We start from the raw sequence: 21,170 nt of genomic DNA on the forward strand, positions 1-21,170 counted from the left end.
AACAAAAACAAAACAAAACAACCTTGTAATTTAAAGTGTTACAATGTTACTCTTTCTACGATTGTTGTTATTAAATTCTAACTTGGGCAAAATCAAGTGTAAAATTTGTGCTGCAACCTGCAACCAAGAGAATGCAGAGCAGGGACCCTAAGACTTATCTAAAAGGCAGGTAGTGTCAATCCTAGGGCTCCCTCAATGTTCTCTTTCTCTGTCCCCTTTATGTCTCTCAGCTACTTGTCACTGTGGTGTCACCTTGAGCTGTTTGACCGCTAGAATATATGCCTTGTTCACAGCACTATGGGATCTAATTGAATGACAGCAGCAGGCACATTGAACACAGACTTGAATTTTGTATGATGTCTAACCTGAGCAGCCTCTGGCAAGGCTACCATGACACACCTTGGAATGAAGCACACAGGGATTGGACATTTGCGTTTATTCGTGGCCCACAGTGGAAGAAGGGAATTAATTAGTTGAGGAATCAGTAGGTATTGGTAAGGAGCCTCAGAATCAGGTAATGGAAGGTCTTGGTGCTCCCTGCCTGGCATGGAAACTCAGTCAAGTTTCCTACACACCCTGGACTCTGGGGTAGTTTTCCTGCCATTTTGCAACAACCCTCTGAAGGCCCTTGGGCAGAGTTATACTCTTTTGTCTGTGCACGGGCATCTACCTCCTTATCAATTAACTACGTCTATTACCTGAAGGGCAGTTAGTTAAATTCTCTTCAACTGGTTATCTTCTTGTCAAACAGCCATATTAATACCTGTCTTATCTTCTTGTGGAGGTGGTTGCAAGGGTCATGAGAGATAACAAACTGGAAAGCATTTGGAAAATATCCAAATGTAAGTTGCTGCGATTAATCACCCAAGGGTCATTCAAACTCCATCAGAGAGGGATGCTGGTAAAATCGATCTTCAGATACCTTCCTCCAGGCATGACAGGATCATGTAGTCACGTTGAAAACTGGCCTTGAGCTTTTTCAGTGTAAGATCTGTAAAGATGTATGTTATCTTTAAGTTCAAATGAGCTTCCTGTCTGTTGTATGCTAAGTCCTTTTCATATTGTTTTGCTAGACCCATTTCATAAGGAGATACATGCAAGCTACTCTTTAAAGTTGTTTTATAATTAGGAATTAAATTGAGCATGTTTGTGTGTGTGTGTGTGTGTGTTTTAATTCTGAGAATGTCACTGTAGACTTAGTCTGATGCCTAAAAAAGAGAAACATAATTTAATCTTAAGCCTGGTTTAGACTCCTTTGATATTATGTCATTGTCTTGGGTGTGTATGCATATATGATTTCAAGATTTCCCCTCCATCCCATAACACTCTCTCTTGGACAAACTAGTGGAGCAATTCAGAGAGTAAGCACAGATGTCTCTGTGAAAATGAACTGTGGGAATTTCTCCATGGATCTGGAGGAGACCAGTTCCCTGAAGAATTTACTCCTATCATCTGAGGATCATGATTACAGTGGAACACAGAGAGTTGAAAGAAACGTGTGGGAAGAAAAAAAAAATCAGAAATAACCAGATTATGCAGTTGGCCCCAAATGCAGTCAGATGTAAGTAAAATGCCATGTGCACATTTTAACCACCCTACCCCAGCCACCCTTCATAAAACACATGTAAATAAATACAGATACACAAGAGTCAGCACACAAAATCCCAGGCATCGAGAAAGGTAAGGGTTTATTGTTTAATATTTAATTTTAAAATGATCTTGCTATTTCTTAAAATATCTCCATCACCCAACATTTACATATATGCCCTTTTATTCTTGGCCCCGGAGGAGATCAAAACCCTACCTCCTTTTTCTCCAAGGGCAGAGAACATATGTTGCCATGTTGCGACCATCCGAGCCCCATGGTGTGGCCTTTTCAAGTTGAACTTAAACCATTTGGTATGTGAGTTCTTTTGGTTGTGGCCAAACATGACTTCCTGTTTCAGAGGAGAAAGGCTTAACAAGTCCCATAAAAAGACTCAAAGGGCTTCTTGGATATCAAAGGCTCCTTACAAAGCATTGCTTGACGAGTTAAGTGTACAGAATAAGAAACACACGGAATTCATTTCCTTTAAAATGCACGTGGGATTAAGAATTATGGAAAGAGGGGCTTAGAAAAATACATTTGAGTTTTTATCTAAGTTAAAATGTGTAAAACATAGCCCGAGTCGCATTACATGCACAAATCACACTGAAAGGGCCTCTAATCTGAACGGTTCCATGTACCTGGCTCTTTCTATATGTGCATATAATAACAGAGAATATTCTTCTGAAAAATATTAAGGTAGATTTTAGGTTTATAACAGGACTTTTACATTCAAATAAATATCAATTCAAGATGGACATCTTGAGGCTCCTATACAGCGCCAAGCCTAAGCATGGTCTGACCTCCCATGTTTTGTGCCACCTACTAAATGACGTACCTTCTTTGTTTTCAAGCTGTCTTCAGGGCTTGGGACTCCTTGCTTTGAACAGTTCCAGTCTTTCTTTAATGACCATATTTGAGAAGAACAAATTTCACGTAGAGTTGAGACACATCTGGGGAACTTAGGTTTAGCATTTGGGATTACAAAAATCAGATGTGGCTTCTGTTCTTGATCCTGGCAGTGGGGTTGTGACTGTCACTGAAGAGCTGGGGTGGGGGTGGGGCTCCTCTTCCTTTTAATAGATATAAATAAAATTGTTTACTTATCATGTGTGTATGTGTGTGTGTGTGTGTGTGTGTGTGTGTGTGTGTGTGTGTATATACAGAGGACAGTGAACAACAATCTTAGGTACTGTTCCTTAGGTACTAGACACCACTCCCATTGGCCAGCAAAGTCCAGAGTTCCTTCTCCCCTCTCCTCCACTGTACCAGAGTTATAAGTAACACTGTTCATTTTGTGGTGGTTGTTTCAAATGTGTGTTCTGGGGATCAAATTCCTGTCCTTATACAAATACATGCTTCTGTACATGCACACTTTATAAGTGCATGCACTTTCTCTCAGGGCCACCTTCCTTGCCCAAGGTATCGTTCTTTGCTTTAGGACCACAATGCCTCAATGGGATTCTTCCCAAGAATCAAGTTTTCAGTGCCTGAGTTTGGTGTTTTCCCAGAGGTAGGAGATGTATGAAAACACACGAGGACACATCTACAAGGCGAGCCCTGGGCCCGGGATAAAGGCAAAACCCCATTCCTATTTGGCTCCCGTCCTTTGGTAGTGGGAAGTAGCCAGTAGAAGCTCAGAAGTCTTGCAGCTCCCATGGCCAGTGGACTACACAGCTGTCCTCTGTGTAAGAGCATGTTCAAAGTCCAGGAGAAGGGTGTCCAGCATCCTCTACGATGTGGGAGAATCTTATTGAACTGCTTCAAAAAATGACTCTTCAACACTGCGTCTTCTGTGGAGTATGCTCATCAGTTGGCACGTGAAGACGCTTTACATCCTGAATGTACACATTAGCTGGAGATAATTATGAGTCAGCCCTTCCTCAGTCAGTCACTCTGTAATGCACATCTGAGCCATTTGCTAAGGCAGTTGAAAAATTACCAGTTAAGAACTCTTGGGAATGTTTGTATAAGGATGCCTCATTGTGCTCGTCTTCATTGGGAAGTTGAAAATACATATCATGTCAGCGCCTCATTGTGTCAAAGACCTGTTCCTTTAAAATAGTCCCTCGAATGGAGATTCAGAGTTCAATAGCCTATATCAGTCTCGAGGAAGCAGTCAAGAAGTGTGATTAAATAACGTTTTTTTTCAAAACTATTTATTGACATGACAAAATTGGAATGCTGAATTCAGTTTTTGAAATATAATACTTTAAACTTGGAGGAGAAATGTACCTGCTGACACCTTCTTCAGTCCATGCAAAAAAATCTGAGAGAGAAAAAGTTTTCTGAACTAACTACTTTCCAAATCTCAGTTCTTAGAGAACACAATGTGGGATTTTCATGATGGTGAACCAGATGGCCAGTTGGGGAAATGTGTCTGGGACTCTCCATCCTCTCTGCCTCCCCTTCATCCATGTCTACTTTGAGCCAAGTGGAACAGTGGCCGCTCCACCAGCCATGCATGGCTCCCCTCTCATCTTCAACCCTCCTTCCATCTGGCCTGGGCAGTGTCCTGACACACGGGTTCCCTTCCAGCCCTCACCACAGATGATGCCACCAGCTGGCACAGGAGCAGAGCTGGCAGCAAGCAGGGCACATGGGAGCCATGGACAGACATCAGTGTTTGACACAATGCCTACTTTCCCTTTTGTTCTCCTCGCTTTTCATTTCTGTCCTGGATCTTCATTCCCACCAGAGAACAGCACCTAAGGCAGCTGAGGTAACAGCAAAACTTCGAGAACTTCCTGTCTTTAAGTCACCTCTGGTACAGGCTGGTCAGGTTTCCAGTGTGTTATTTTCCCACTGAAATGCACTATGTGAGGGAGAGGTCACTGGAGGACTCTCCCAGAGTTGTTCTGTTTCTGCTTACTTGCTGATGGAGATATCTTTCCCAACACCCCTTTTCTTCTTTTGAGTCAAAGTAGCATATCTCTTTATGACAGGGTCCAGAGGCAGGAGGCTTCACCTTGTTGAGAAGTCTATGACTCAGCCCTGACAAATACAGCCAAGTGTCACGGGGATGGTCTCCTGTTATCTTTGCCTTGGCTTTAGGAATAGATTCCCAGCTACTGGAGAAAGGTCTAGGTAAGAACTAACTCCTCCCATTTGTGCACATAGCAAAGCAGCCCAATTTAGCTCCTATGGTGCAATAAGGCTATGAAAACGACACAAAGGTATAAGAATTTTTTACTTGCCAAATGGGAAAAAGACTATATACCTCCACAATTCATATGAAGTGCTTAGGCTAATATATCAAACATGGCGAATTCTTTTTTGAAGATTTATTTTATTATTTTAATTGTGTGTGTGAATGTCTGTGCATGTGTGTATGAGAATGTATGTGCGTGGCCACCCATGGAGGGCAGGGGTAGCATCAGATTCCTTGGAATGGGACATACAGGTGGCTGTTAGCTGCCCTATGTGGGTGCTAGGATTTGAACTCTGGGCCTTTGGTTGAGTTGTAAGTGCTCTTAACTGATGATTCATCATGGTAGCTTACAGAGCAAAATTCTTAATGTTATTTTGGATATGAGTCATAATTTTGGTATAACTGTTTCATCACAACCTTGTAGGCTCTTGTACTACTTCTTCTTCTTGTAGCTGCTCAATAAACTTCCTTGTTTCTTTGGTTATTAGCTGATCTTCTACATTTGGTGCTTGAAAATACATAGTCAAATTAAATACTTAAATGTTACAAAGAATATATGTGTTAAATATCAAGTCTCCTCACAGGACTTCCAAGTCTCTCTTCTTAAAGCAGTGACTAGGTCCATTAATTTTCTTCCAGATACGTGAACACATGTTAGTATGTACACACACATGCCAGATTCCTTCTAGAAACTTCTGTTGAATTGTCTTCATGTTCCTTCTCAAGCCCATATTTCTGTTTTCATATCCACCAACTCAGATCTTATTTCTTTCCCCTTGTTCAGTTTTCAATAACTAATTCTAAACACTGTTTTTTATCCCCAAGAAATAGTTTTTCAGCCACCCTTTCTTTTATATCTAAGAGGAATATGTTATTTATGTTTTCAGGTTTGCTTTCTTTTGGTCTTATCAATATGGTTGCTTTTTTTTTAAACATTCATGTATTTAGTATGTGTGTGTGGGGGTCAGAAGATAGTGTGGAGTTAGTTCTCTCCTTCCACTGTGTACGTCCTACAGATGGAACTCAGGTCATCACACTGTCTCTCTGACCCTTCCCTCTTTTTTACTGTATTTGATTCAATGATGGAAAGATGACATTAATATTAAAACAATTTTATTTTTTACAATGATACCTTTTTTTGTATGACTTATACATGTGGTAGAACATGCACCAGCTGTTGTTAGAGCTCATGTCCCCAATTTCTGAACAGAAACTAGTTTGTTAGGACTCCGATATATTTCTTATTTAGCCTAACAATGACTTGCACAAATATGAATTCTGGTGTAGCTGTGGTTCTGAGATAAAATGAATGGTTTGTTTCTCATTGTGTATGGCAGGGTGTTTTCTAAATGCATACAATGTTGGTTACATATGTGTGTGTGATTACACAAATACACAAATGCAGAGAGAGAGGAGAGAGAGAGAGAGAGAGAGAGAGAAAGAGAGAGAGAGAGAGAGAGAGAGAGCGCTCGATGCCACAGAAGAGCACTGCACAGGACTGATTTTGATGCTTCCCATACAGTGTTCTGGGTGAAGATCACAAAGAATGTATGCTTACGGATCACCATTGAAACAAATTCTGTGAGTCTTGATGCCCATTGTAAATCACATCAGAAATGTTTGAAGGTGACAGAGGGATAGCGAGCAGGCAAGAAGGTGACCCATGTTCAAGTTTCTGTGACCTGGGGAAGAGTGAGAGACCTGTGCTTAACACATGCCAAAGATATGCTTGTGTGGCTTCAAATCCCTGAAACAATGGGTGGGATTTGCTACCCACTTTCCAGGAGAAAGGGTGTGGCTTCACTAACTTACCTCTGTATCATATCACTGATTCAACAAGGCAAGGCTTGCCCCGTGTTCCCGAAGCTTCCTTAAGACAACCGGTCAGTTCGTCACTCTGGACCACAGTTTGATTGCTGCATTTGCTAGAAACCTCAAGAGAAGCAATTCTTGCCGAAGTCATCCAAAACTGGTTTTATTTGTAAAAAAAAAAAAAAAGGAAAATAGTTTTAACTGATTCACTTTCAGGTTTAATTCCCTTCCTCTTGCCATCTGTCCTTCCCTTCCTCTCCTCTTTCTGTCCTTTCCCTCTCTTTATTTCCCACTTTACTCCTTCCCTCCTTTCCTCTCCCTTCTCTCCCTTATATCCTCTCTCCCTTTTCCTCCCTCCCTCCCTCCCTCCCAATTCCACATAGTTATAAAATCTTTACATGCCAGACATTATATGAAATTTGAGGGGAAGGCAAAAATAAAAACTCAAAACAAGTCACTTAGACTCAAAAGAGAAGAAACCAGCGACTCTTGGTTATTTTGAGGTGCATGCGTGTGTGCGTGTGTGTGCATGTGTATTTATGATGGGAAGCTGTCTTTAGAGAGGCCAGAGGCAAATACAAAGTTACTGGAGATTCTTTCTGTAATTTGAACTCCTGCTGCTCACAGTATTCTGTTAACAAAATATCTTCATAATCAGTTCAAGTCCAATTAGCTGGGACATGCCTTCCTGGTGGATTCAATCATGTGTATTTTGTGTATAACCTAGAGAATGGGGCATTTAGAGGAAAAGAAGGACTGATTTACTACCAAGGATGTCATTGTCTGCAATACAAAAGTCATGACTGAAGAAGTGGAAATTCCACCCACCTCTTTCCTTTTCTACAGTTTGCCAACACCTCATGATTTTTGTAGCCTCTGGGCAATTATGCATGCTCAGTAAGCACTTGTGATTCAGTGGGGGTTGGGAGTGGAGAGGGGCACAGGGTAGGGGGGGGAGGAGAGCTGGCAAACAGAAATACCCTCCTCCTTTTTCTGGAAACACCAAAGAGCATCCAGAACAACTAAATTGCCCCAAAGCAGAATAAAGCATAAAGCATACAGTAGATCATATAGGAAACAATCTGTGTTCAATACACAGGCTCCGTTTTCTGTTGTTGGGCTTTTTTTTTTTTTTCAAATTTTGCAGGGTGGGGGTGGGGCTACTTACTAAGCACATACAATAATAGCTGATCTTGAAAACATTATGCAAATGAGGGAATCCAATTACAAAGACCATATGTTACCATTCAGAATATCTGAAGCATCTCAGGGTAACCTATGGAGACATAGAAAGCATATTACTGGCTGTATGGGCTAGAAGTGGGGGATGGGAGTGTGGGCTCTTGATCCTCATGAAAATACTCTATAATTATATGTTGGTGCTATTTGTTGCGCAACTCAGTGTATACAGTAAGAGCCACTATATTGCATGATTCAACGTGGTGAAATATGTGGTATGTGAATTACATCACAGTAAAGTGCACGTACTGAAATGTTGTGTAACTCGGGGGTTAGATTTTTTTCTGTTACTGAGTTGGGTGGGTCTCCAGGCTGCCTGAAAAGAGGCCTGCAAGGGTCCCTTAAACGTGCTCCCTGTGTGATCCGTTTACCCTGAGAGATTTTGTTTTTTCCTTCTTTTATTTGAGTGTGTGTGTGTGTGTGTGCGTGTGTGTGTGCGCGCGCGCGCGCACACATGCTTTGGGCATGTAATATGTGCAGAAATCAAACATTAGTGACATTGATCATAAATTTTTTTGAAAACAGATCCTTGACAGGCATATAATTTTACCATATATTTAACATGAACATACATATATGTTAATTAAGTGAATGTGCTTGTTTGGTTTATACAGAGGATTAAATCATGACTGACTACTCCACATGGTCCTAAATCACCTTCAACAGGTATCAGGCTCAGTCAATACACTCATAATTGTCAGTGCTGAGAATGCTGCTTTGTGTGAACACATAGCGCAAAGTGGCAGATGAAAGTTGATTGTCACTATTTCTGAGATTGTTGGAAATTCTGCCCTAATTCCAATCCTGAATTCAGTAAATGGTGTTTTCAATGAAACCCAAATATTGTAAGCACAAGACAATCCAAAGATATGCCCAGGAATGATGGTAAGACGATACAGAAGTCTTTGTTTTCTATGATTAGACCATTATGTTTCTATAAAAGAAGAAAACCCTGTGCTTGTAGTACAAGGACTGCAGGTCTTACCATATAGTTTCCAACATAAGCCAAAAGATTTTAGGCAGTGTTCCCTGGTATTGAATGGCAGAGGAGTGCTAATAGTAAATGCTGGGTGCTCAGAACTTAGGTGGAGGTGTAGTAAAGTGGGGGGAACATGTGTTGGGGCTGTCTCGATACCTCCTATTACTAATGCATTTGATTTTTAATTCATTTGGGTCATTTTGCATCCAGAAACCTTTGAGCATTGATAATTTTTTACGGATCCTCACATTCAATTTTGCAGTAGAAGTGCCAGTTTACTTAGTGAACGTCTTAAGAATTTTCTCCTGTTCACATCAGTGATAGATCTTCTGTTGCTTAGTGCCTTCTGAAACCAGGAGTAGCCACAAGTTATGTCAACACACTCAAGCTGTTGAAGGACAACAGAATAAGGAGAGAGTAATTTACTCAAGTGAAAAGCAAGAAGGTCAGTAGACCCTCTCCTATGTGCTTGATTTTCATGGCTGTGTCACCAGGCATTTCTTACCCTATTCCTGTGGTATTAATTATCTCTTTAGAAGTCATAGTCCATTTCTTTCTGCCTCTTTGCAGTGTATTCTCCTATGGCTGATATCTTAAATCAGATGTTCAGGTCCTTCTAGATGGGAATGAAGACCAGTGGGTCTGAGAGACTGTTGCTAAATCCATGTTTACTTTAGAGGTCTTCTTGGATGTTTGATGTTTCTTCTCCTTTCCTTGGTCCCCTTCTCCCCCTCTTTCTCTTCTCCCCTCCCCCTTTCCCTGCCCTCTCTCTCTATTCCTTCTCTCCTGTGATGGTTTGAATGAGAATGGCCCCCTATAGACAAATGTGCTTGAACTTGGATGGTTGGTCCTTAGTTTGTGGGTCTGTTTGCAAGGATTAGAATGTGTGACCTTGTTGAAGGAGTGTGCCACAAGGCCTGGTGGCAGGATAGGGAAGTTCTGAGACTTAAAAAGCCTCCCACCACCCCCAGATCAAGATGTGAGCTCTCAGCTGTTCTTATTAACATGCCTTTGTTGTGAAATAATGGGTTCTAACCTCCTAAAAATGTAAGCCAAATTAAACACTTTTTTGTATAAGTTGCTTTGATCATGGTCTTTTGTCACAGCAACAGAAAAGTAATTTAAGACATCCCCCTCCTTCCTCCTCCTCCTCTTCCCCTCCCCCTTTTTCTCTTTCCATGTCCTTCTCCTCTTTTTCTTGTTATTTTTCTGTTTCCAATCTATGAACTTCATTTTATGGTGCTTTAATCTGATTCATTTGTACAACAGGCCTTTATTTTACATTTACCTTCTTTAGTAGTCACAGTACCTTCCCATCTCCCAGGCACTTGTAAACATTTAAATATGTTTCTTATGTTCCATTTTGTTAGTGTGTGGTTAAAAATGGTTGCGTATATTTTAACTACAGAAATGTTCTTATAAAGGAATTAATTTTATAATTATTTTAGTTTCTTACCTTTTTTGTTTTTTTTTTTACTGGATATTTTCTTTATTTACATTTCAAATGTTTTACCCTTTCCAGGTCTCCCCTTCAGAACACCCCTATCCCATTCCCCCTCCCCATGCCTCTATGAGGGTGCTCCCCTAACCACCCACCCACTCCTGACTTCCCACCCTGGCATTCCCCAACACTGGGGCATCGAATCCCCTCAGGCTCAAGGGCTGCTCCTCCCACTGATATCCAACAAGGCCATCCTAGGCCACATATGTGGCAGGAGCTATGGGCCCCTTCATATGTACACTTTGGTTGGTGGTCCAGTCCCCCTGGAGATCCGGAAGGTCTGGCCTGTTGACACTGTTGCTCCATCCATGGGGCTGAAAACCCCTTAGCTCCTTCAGTTCTTTCTCCAACTCCTTCATCAGGGACCCCCATGCTCATTCCAATGGTTGGCTGCAAGCATCCACCTCTGCATTTGTCAGGCTCTGGCAGAGCCTCTCAGGAGATATATCAGGCTTCCATCAGCAAGTACTTCCCAGCATCCACAATAGTGCCCTGGTTTGGTGGCTGTATATATGATGGATTCCCAGGTGGAACAGTCTCTCTATGGCCTTTCCTTCAGTCTCTGTTCCAAACTTTGTCCCCATATTTCCTCTTGTGAGTATTTTGTTCACCCTTCTAAGAAGCACTGAAGCATCCACAATTTAGTCTTCATTCTTATCAGACTTCTTATGGTCTGTGAATTGAATCTTGGGTATTCCAAACTTTTGGGCTAATATCCACTTATTAGAAAGTACATACTTTTGTGACTGAGTTACCTCATTTAGTATTACATTTTCTTTTTTGCTTTTTTTAAAACTAGATATTTTCTTTATTTACATTTCAAATGTTATTCCCTTTCCTAGTTTCCTCTCCAAAAATCTCCTATCTCCTACCCGGCCCCCCTGCTCCCCAACCCACTCACTCCCATTCCTGGCTCTGGTATTCCCCCTATACTGGGGCATAGAACCTTCCCAGGACCAAGGGTCTATCCTCCCATTGATGACCGACTAGACCATCCTCTGCTACATATGCAGCTAGAGCCATGAGAACCACCATGTGTTTTCTTTAATTGGTGATTTAGTCCCAAGGGAGCTCTAGGGGTACTGATTAGTTCATATTGTTGTTCCTCCTATGGGGCTGCAGAACCCTTCAGCTACTTGGGTACTTTCCCTAGCTCCTTCATTAGGGACCCTGTGCTTTGTCCCATGGGTGGCTGTGAGAATCCACTTCTGTATTTTTCAGGCACTGGCAAAGGCTCTCAGGAGACAGCTTTATCAGGCTCCTGTCAGCAAGCTCTTTTTGGCATCCATGACAGTGTCTGGGTTTGGTGGTGGTTTATGGGATGGATCTCCAGGTAGGGCAGTCTCTGGATGGTTGTTCCTCTAGCCTCTGCTCCGAACTGTGTCTCTGTAACTCCTTCCATGGGTATTTTGTTCCCCTTCTAAGAAGGATCAGAGTATCCATACTTTGGTCTTCCTACTTCTTGAGTTTCATGTTTTGCAAATTTTATCTTGGGTATTCTGAGCTTCTGGGCTAATATCCACTTATCAGTGAGTACATATCATGTGTGTTCTTTTGTGGTTGGGTTACCTCACTTAGGATGATATCCTCCAGATACATCCATTTGTCTAAGAATTTCATAAATTCACTGTTTTTAATAGCTGTGTAGTATTGTGTAGTAACATCTAAGTTGTTTCTAGCTTTTGGCTATTATAAATAAGGCTGCTATGAACATAGTGCAGCATGTGTCCTTATTACAAGTTGGAACATCTTCTGGGTATATGCCCAGGAGTGGTATTGCTGGATATTCTGGTAGAACTATGTCCAAGTTCTGAGGAACAACCAAACTGATTTCCAGAGTGGATAGACCAGCTTACAATCCCACCAGAAAATGGAGGAGTGTTTCACTTTCTCCACATCCTCCCCAGCATCTGCTGTCACCTGAGTTTTTTATCTTAGCCATTCTGACTGGTGTGAGGTAGAATCTCAGGATCATTTTGATTTGCATTTCCCTGATGACCAAGAATGTTGAACATTTCTTTAGGTGTTTCTCAGCCACTTGAGTTTCTTCAGTTAAGCCTTCTCTGTTTAACTCTGTTCCCCATTTTTAATAGGGTTATTTGGTTCTCTGGAGTCTAACTTTTTGAGTTCTTTGCATATGTTAAATACTACCCCTCTATAAGATGTAGATTGATAAAGATCTTTTCCCAATCCGTTGATTGCTGTTTTGTCCTATTGGCAGTGTCCTTTGCCTTACAGAAGCTTTGCTATTTTATGTGGTCCCATTTGTCAATTCTTGGCATACACCATTGTTGTTCTGTTCAGGAACTTTTCCCCTATGACCATGTGTTTGAGGCTTCCCCTCAGTTTCTTTTTTATTAAATTCAGTGTATATGGTTTTATGTGGACTTCTTGATCCACTTGGATTTGAGCTTTGTACAGGGGGATAAGCATGGATCAATTTGTATTTTTCTACATGTTGACCACCAGTTGAGAAAGTTGAGAATGTTGTGTTTTTTTTTTTTTTCACTGTATGGTTTTAGCTCATTTGTCAAAGATCACGTGAACATAGATGTGTGAGTTTATTTCTGGGGTTTCAATTCTATTACATTGATCTACCTGCCGGTTGCTGTACTAATACCATGCAGTTTTTATCACTATTGCTCTGTATTACAGCTTAAGGGCAGGATGCTGGTTCCCCCTAAAGTTTTTATTGTTGAGAATAGTTTTTGGTATCCTAGGTTTTTTTATTCCAAATAAATTTGAGTATTGCTTTTTTTAACTCTATGAAGAATTGAGTTGGAATTTTGTTAGGGATTGATTTGAATCTGCAGATTGCTTTTAGCAAGATGACCATTTTTACTGTATTAATCCTTCCAACCCATGAACATGAGAGATCTTTCCATCTTCTGAGGACTTCTTCGATTTCTTTCTTCAGAGACTTGAAGTTCTTGTCATACATATCTTTCACTTATTCTTGTTACACCAAGGTATTTTATATTGTTTGTGACTATTGTGAAGTGTGTTGTTTCCCTAATTTCTTTCTCTGTCTGTTTATCCTTTGAGTACAGGAAGGCTACTGATTTATTTGAGTTAATTTTATATCCAGCCACATTGCTGAAGTTGTTCATCAGCTGCAGGAATTCTCTGGTAGAGCTTTTGGGATCACTTAAGTATACTATCATATTATCTACAAATAGTGACATTTTGACTTCTTCCTTTCCAATTTGGATCCCTTTGACCTCGTTCTGTTTTCTAATTGCTCTAGCTAGAACTTCAAGTACTATATTAAGTAGAGAGGGAGGGAGAGAGCAGCCTTGTCTAGTCCCTGATTTTAGTGGGATTGCTTCAAGTTTCTCTCCATTTAGTTTGATGTTGGCCACTGGTTTGTTGTATATTTCTTTTCCTATGTTTAGGTATGGGCCTTGAATTCCTGATCTTTCCAAGACTTTTAACATGAAAGGAATTTGAATTTTGTCAAATGCTTTTTCAGCATCTAATGAAATGATCATGTGGTTTTATTTCTTTGAGTTTGTTTATGTAGTGGATTTCACTATATTGAACCATCCCTGCATCCCTGGGATGAAGCCTACTTGATCATAGTGAATGATTGTTTTGATGTGTTCTTGGATTCAGTTTGAGAGAAGTTTATTGAGTATTTTTGTATCTATATTCATAAGGGAAATTGGCCTGAAGTTCTCTTTCTTTGTTGAGTCTTTGTGAGGTATAGGTATCAATAACTGTGGCTTCGAAACCAATTGGGTAGCATTCCTTCTGTTTCTATTTTGCGGAATAGGTTGAAGAGGGTTGGTATTAGGTCTTGTTTAAAGGTCTTATAGAATTCTGCACTAAACCCATCTGGTCCTGGGATTTTTTTCGTTGGGAGACTTTTAATGGCTGCTTCTATTTTATTAGGGGTTACGGGACTGTTTAGATGGTTTATCTGATCCCAATTTAACTTTGGTACTTGGTATCTTTCTAGAAAAATTGTGCATTTCATCTGAGTTTTCCAGTTTTGTCGAGTACAGGCTTTTGCAATGGGATCTAATGATTTTTTTTAACTTCCTCCATTTCTTTTGTATCTCCCCTTTCATTTCTGAGTTTGTTAATTTGAATACTGACTCTGTGCCCTCTGGCTAGTCTGGCTAAGGGTTTATGTATTTTGTTGATCTTCTCAAAGAACCAGCTCCTGGTTTTGTTGAGTCTTTGTATAGTCCTTTTTCTTTCTACTTGGCTGATTTCAGTCCTGAGTTTGATTATTTCTTGCCATCTATTCCTCTTGGGTGTATTTGCTTCTTTTTGTTCTAGAGCTTTCAGGTGGGCTGTTAAGCTGCTAGTGTATGTTCTCTCCAGTTTCTTAATGGAAGCACTCTCAGCTATGAGTTTTCCTCTTAGCACTGCTTTCATTGTGTCCCATAAATTTGGGTATGTTGTATCTTCATTTTCATTAAATTCTAAAAAGTCTTTAATTTCTTTCTTGACCAAGTTATTATTGAGTAGAGTGTTGTTCAGCTTCCATGTATATGTGGGCTTTCTCTTGTTTTTGTTACTATTGGAGACCAGTTTTAATCCATGGTTTTGGATCGTTTTGTTCAATTCCTTCACCTGTTTCATTGTGTTTTCCTGTAATTCTTTAAGGGTTTATTTTGTTTCCTCTTTAAAGGCTTTTACCTGTTTACCTGTGTTCTCATGTATTTCTTATTTTCTTCCTTTTTTTTCAATTAGATATTTTCTTTATTTACATTTCAAATGTTATCCTTGTTTCTAGTTTCCCCTCCGAAAATCCCCTATTACCCTCCCCTCATCCCCTTGCTCCCCAACCCACTCATTCCTACTCCTGGCCCTGGCATTCCCCTATATTTGGGCATAGAAACTTCACAGGACCAAGGGCCTCTCTTCCCAATGATGACTGACTAGGCCATTCTCTGCTACATATGCAGCTAGAGCCATGAATCCCACCATGTGTTTTCTTTGACTGTTGGTTTAGCTCTAAGGGTACTGGTTAGTTCGTATTGTTGTTCCTTCTATGGGGCTGCAAACCCCTTCAGCTGCTTGGGTACTTTCTCTAGCTTCTTCCTGGGGACCCTGTGCTTCATCCAATGGATGGCTGTGAGCATCCTCTCTTGATTTCTTTAATGGAGTTATTTATGTCCTTCTTAAAGTCTTCTATCATCATCATAAGATGTGATATTAAATCAGCGTCTTGCTTTTCTGGTATGTTGGGGTATCCAGGGCTCACTGTGATGGGAGAACTGGGTTCTGATGGTGCCAAGTAGCCTTGGTTTCTGTTGCTTATATTCTTGCCCTTGCCTCTTGCCATCTCGTTATCTCTGGTGTTCATTGCTCTTGTTTTCTCTTACTGTGGCTTTTCTCTCCTTCAAGCCTGTATGTCAGTACTCCTGGGAGACCAGTTCTCTCAGGGAAAGCCGTGGCACAGGGTCAGCTCCAGGGTGCAGACAGAAACCACAAGTATCCTGTCCCCAGCTGATCCTTGATTCCTGTGTCCTGATGGTTCTGGGAGGGTCCCTCTTGACCCAGGAATTTGAAAAGAAGTTGTGGTCTTATCTGTGCTCACTTATGTGTTGGCACTCCTGGGAGACCCTCTCTCTCCTGGCTGTATTTGGCCATGGATCGATGTGGCACAGGATCAGTTCTGGGCTCTGAAGCACAGGATCAACTCCTGGAGCAGAGGGAACCAGGAAGGCTCCTGTCCTCCGTTCCTGTGTCCTGAGGGTTCCACGTGGGTCCCTCTGAGATGAAGTAGTGGTCTTACTCTTGTAGTGCACTCACAGGCTTGACTGTATTCTTGGGAGGTTAGCTTTCTTGTGGTGGTATTTGGGTAGGATCACTGTGGCACAGCATCAGCTCCAGGGGTAAACGGAAACTGGAAGGCCAGTTTCTTACCTCTTTAGCACTATAAAAATTGTATCTAAATATCACTTACCTTGTAATTTGGTCATATTTTAAAGCAGTCATATAAAATTAACCATGCTACTTGAGCTATGTCTTACACATTTTAACTTAGATAAACACTCTGGCACTGATTTGTATCTCTCTAAGCTTCATCCATCCTTACTGGTGTGTTCTCCTTTCTTCATGACCTAAGCATCCAAGGGTGTTGTGGGAATGACAGTGAATGTTTTCCACCACAGTCTATCTCTATTGATACAGTCAACACTCTAAGTACTCAGAAACAGATTGGTCACGCATAAGCCAAGTGTTTGCTGATAGCTCATTAGTCCCAGATGCTCAGACTGTTAGGCATCCTTTTTGACACCACCTCCCACAGATCTGTATCAAGGCACATTTGTGTAAACATCAAACAGCATAGAGGAGATTGGGTAGAGAGATGACAAACATTGGTGTGTTGTATATTTTAATAAAACTGTGGTATTGATGGTTCAGCCTTGGGCTAAGTTTTGTCGCAAGGTATCAGTCATTGAGTACCATCCATGTCCTATGACTTGTAAATAAAATGGTGAGTTCAGATTGGAAGCTATGGGCTTAACTGTCTCTGTCTTGCTTAGAGGAGTGGATTGTAAAAGTGATGAGTACCAAGGTTTGAGTTCCTTTTCAGTTCCAATGCTCTTTTACTAGCTTTTGCTTCCTTTCAAGTTCAAACTCACTCATTCTTACTCTTTGGTTCTCTCTTCATTGCTGAGCACACAGTACTTGTATTGTGTGGCTTTCTAGAAGCATAAAACCAATAGAATGTATTTGATGTCAGAAAAGATGGCTTCTTTGGTTGGCTTGCAAGATAGGGATTAAGAACTCCAGCAAGGGATTGCTATATACTGGGTTGGAGAAGTTGAGAGCTAAGTTGCTCCTTAGTCCATTAACTTGGTGCTTCAAAAGACTCATCTAAAGGCCTCCCTATAGAGTTGGTAATATTAAATCTACATTGGAATGTTGAAAAGTCTACTGTCAGTGGGCAATCACAGTGGCAGGGGCAGACACTGGCACTAAGAAAAAAGAAAAGATCAACAGACCACACTGCTTTCTCCTGTTGTTTTCTATTGAGTACACCAGGATGGCTGTCTTAAGCTTTTGACTTCCATCTTGTATAGGACCACTGAAATCACAGATGTATGCTACCACAACCAGCTTAAGATGCATTCTGAGGATTCAAACATAGACCCTCATTCTCATGCATTAAGCCCATGTCTAGTTATTTTTCTACTGTGATGAAACTCCATGGACAAAAGCAACTCAAGTAAATTTGGGCTTATTGTTCCAGAGTCCCTTGTGGTGGGGAGGCACAGCAGCAAACAGAAGATACGGCAGCAAGAACAGGAAGCTGAGAGATCACATCTCAGTCACAAGTATAAAGCAAAGAGCATTAACAGGAAGCAGGGAAAGGCTATAAAATCTCAAATAGTATACTTCCATAATGCCCTTCTTTCAGCAAGAACATCTTCCAAACAGCTCTACTAACTGGAGACCAAGCGTTCAAATGTTGGTGCCTAGAGGAGACACTCTCATTCAAAACACTACCCATTGAGCCATCCACTCAATCCTATGTTAATCTCATTTTTAATTTTGCTTTTTTTTTTTTTTTTTTGAGACAGGGTTTCTCTGTGTAGCCCTGGAACTCACTCTGAAGACCAGGCTGGCCTTGAACTCAGAAATCCGCTTGCCTCTGCCTCCCGAGTGCTGGGATTAAAGGTGTGTGCCACCACGCCCAGCTAATTTTACTTTTTTTTTTTACACATTATGTGTTATGTAAAATTATCTATTTGATGCCTTACATCTTTTATTTTATTTCTTAACCTCATGTGGGTAAGCATTTTATTGTCTTAAGTTACAAGACTATATATTTTCTCCATTCACTTTGTGGACACATTTCCATACTGCTCTGTTTATGGTTTATTCTGGTTTCATTTTGGCATTTTCCTTTTGGTGGAAAATGTATTATAAGGTCTTCTTGAATTAGTGTTTGCTTGTGAACAGATTTAGTTCTTCCCAGGAGACCTTGTTAGAGAAAGTGGGTAAGTGGGTAAACACCTAGACCCAACATTAGATGGCAACAAACATACAGAAACTTTGGAAGCCCCCAATAGTAGGAGGAGGTATATCGGATTGTTGGTATGGTTGAACACTATGGCCAAAACTAATGTAAATAAAGAAGAGTTTATCATGCTTACAAGCCCAGTTTTTGGAGGATTTTCATTGAGAGGAAATCAGTCAGAAACTCAATTAACTACTTACTTTACATTCATAGTCAAAAGCAGAAAAATGAATGCAGCCACTTGGCTTGCTAGGTTTCTTCTATTTAGCTCTCTCCTGACTTATAGAGCTCAGCCCCACTCTGCCCTGCACAAGTCGGAATGGTGCCAGCCACTGCAGGCTGAGTCTTCTTACATAAATTAAAATCAGCATAATCCCTCATGACAAACTCTCAGGCCAGTCTGATATAAGCTATTTCTCAAAAAAAAAAAAAAAATGGTCTAAAGTGAATCTAGGTTTTAGCAAGTTGCATTTAAAACTAACAAATGAGAACAGGAACTAGGACTACCAGGAAGAAGAGTTTCCCTCTCAGGGATACACACCTAATATTGATGGGACTTTAGTGAGAAGAAACAGATGAGCTAACTGTTGAGTCCGTTACCACCATTATAAATACTCGTTATTTATAGAACCGTAGACATTCAATTAGAAGATATTACAATACCTGTTTCTGCAAGAACTGTGCACAGGGCTAGTATTGGTAAACTCAGTTAGCTTGAAGTAGATCTTACTGCACTATTAAAAGGGGAATCAAATCTTAAGGTAGGGACATGTTCGGCTACCATGAAAGGAAAGCTCAAATAAATTTTCTGTTAGCATGGACTCATATACCTTAATCTTAAGAAAAGTGTGGTAGAGTCTAATTCCTTTTCCTTAAAGCTACATAGTTTAAAAAATTATAGCTTCCCAGTAGACATCAAGTAAACACTTACCTCTGAAGGAAGAAGTAGGCTTCAAGTGGGAAGGGTGGGGCTGTTGTCATACCAACAATGAAGAGTTTGTTATTATGTGCTTAAGCAGAACGCTGTTCAGAGATCGTGGGACCTGGGGTCTTCTCTGAAATTCTGAGGTTTTTCTAGCCCAGTCTTATATCTTTAATATTATACAAAATGTGGCTACTGTGACCTGTAAGTGGTGACCAGGAGACACACTCTTTCATTTTTATCCAGGCATGTGATTCTCAACAGACAATACCAATATATGTATGGGATCTCTAGAACATCACTAACCAGAGATATCCAAGTTATTGAGTCTCTTGTTTCACATGTCTTAATGCTATGTCCTTGATTCTGAGAAGCCTGTGGAGAACAAAAGACCTCACCACTCACGGGGTTCAAAGAGAGTAAAAGGCTTCATCCCACAAACTTCCATGAGGAAAAAGAGAAAGATACTGGTCTGTATATTGAAAAGAGGATGCAAATCTAAGATTTGGGCTCCAAATGCTTCTCATTGATAGTTTAGCCTGAGTTTGGAGTCAGTCAAATTGAAGAGTTTAGGTTTACTTAATCCAAAAACTCTGCACCCATATTTGGGCCAGTCCTACTTACTCAAAGATATTGTAATTTTTATCATTACTTAGACTAATATTAAATATATATTTCCTCTCTGGAATTAGAGAGGTGTGCCATTTCACCTGGCCTTATGTGGCTCCTATGATTTGAACCCAGGCCCTCACGTTTGTGCAGCAAACACACGATTAATCTATCTCAGATCCGTACATTTTAAACTTTGAACACAGCATCGTGTTCAAAGGAAGCATGTTTAATTATGATAATAATCTGCTTTCCACTAAAGTCTTGCCTGCTTCACTCATGTAACATGCTGATACGTGGGAACTTGCTACTTATAAATCATGAGGCTATATATGGGTCAAAAGGTGGGTCCTGTGTTTGCTTGGGGCTCGGGCCTCTAGGCGTAGGAGACACCGGAAGTTTGTGCACCCCACGGCCACCGCTGGGCAGGCATCAGGCTGTTAAAAGCCAGGCTGTGAAAAGCCGTAGAACCTCATGGGAAAGGCACAGTATGGGGTTCTCATGGACCTGCCGGAATTGGGCTCAGACTCTCAGGCACCACAGACACAGTTGGGCACTGTGGAAGAGCCAGTTCTGGGGTCCCTGGGCCACACAGTGGCCAGAGACATCAAGTTCTCGGTTGTGGACACCACAGATACCACTGGATGTCACAGAAGAGCAGAGAACAGAGTGGGGACCCTTGGGTGGACTCTGGTCTGCGGGGCGAAGGGAAAAGGGCAGGGAGAGATAGTTCCACCTGGTTACCACGGCGATGAGAGTCCTTGTCTTGTTCAGTGGCTGGGTTGGGTGGCAGCTGTGGCCGGAGAACAGGGAGGCTTCCTGTGGGAGGTTAGATGTGTGGCTTGTTAGAGGGAGACCTGCTCCATTGCTCCAGCACAGTGGGTCCAATGAAAACAGGCAGTCCATGGTTTTAAAGTATTTATAGTAGAAAGGTAGAGAGAGGGAGACAGTAGAGAAGTAGACCGACCATGGCCACGCTGAGAGGCAGGGAAAGGAAGGAGGAGAGAGGAGGAGGAAGGGAGCAAGAGTAAGAACAAGAGAATAAGATGTAAGAGAGACAGAGCGAGAGGAGGGAGCAAATAGCCCCTTTTATAGGAGGCCCCACCCACCTGGCTCTTGCCAGGTAAATGGGGAGGAGCATAGCTGGCTGTTGCCAGGCAACTGTGGGGGTGGAGTCCAGACAGAATACCAGGAGGTTGGGGCATTGCCTACATGGCTGATGGCCACACACCTCTCTGCAGGGAGCTGTGGAAGACTGTAGCTGCTACAGGTGCCAGAGCCCCAGGAGGCATGGCTGAACACCTGCTGTCCCATGCAGATGGAAGTCATCAAGTCCCTGGGGTTCAAGGCCTGTGCTCGACCCGGTGACCAGGCTGTCTGTGCAC

The 21,170-nt window shown here is 41.4% G+C and overlaps 1 long non-coding RNA gene across 1 annotated transcript; it reads right to left on the bottom strand.

Moving 5' to 3' along the window:
* Positions 1–423: 423 nt before the first annotated feature.
* 4933409F18Rik (RIKEN cDNA 4933409F18 gene) lies at positions 424–20,604 on the bottom strand. Its single transcript, NR_146399.1, has 6 exons — positions 20,522–20,604; positions 19,186–19,378; positions 9,015–9,154; positions 7,717–7,824; positions 6,549–6,705; positions 424–991 (listed from the first exon to the last, which is right to left on the bottom strand). It is a non-coding gene; the product is annotated as an RIKEN cDNA 4933409F18 gene (long non-coding RNA).
* Between the last annotated feature and the right edge of the window lie 566 nt (positions 20,605–21,170).

This window comes from Mus musculus, chromosome 12, assembly GCF_000001635.26.
Source record: "Mus musculus strain C57BL/6J chromosome 12, GRCm38.p6 C57BL/6J".
NCBI classification, from domain to species: Eukaryota; Metazoa; Chordata; class Mammalia; order Rodentia; family Muridae; genus Mus; species Mus musculus.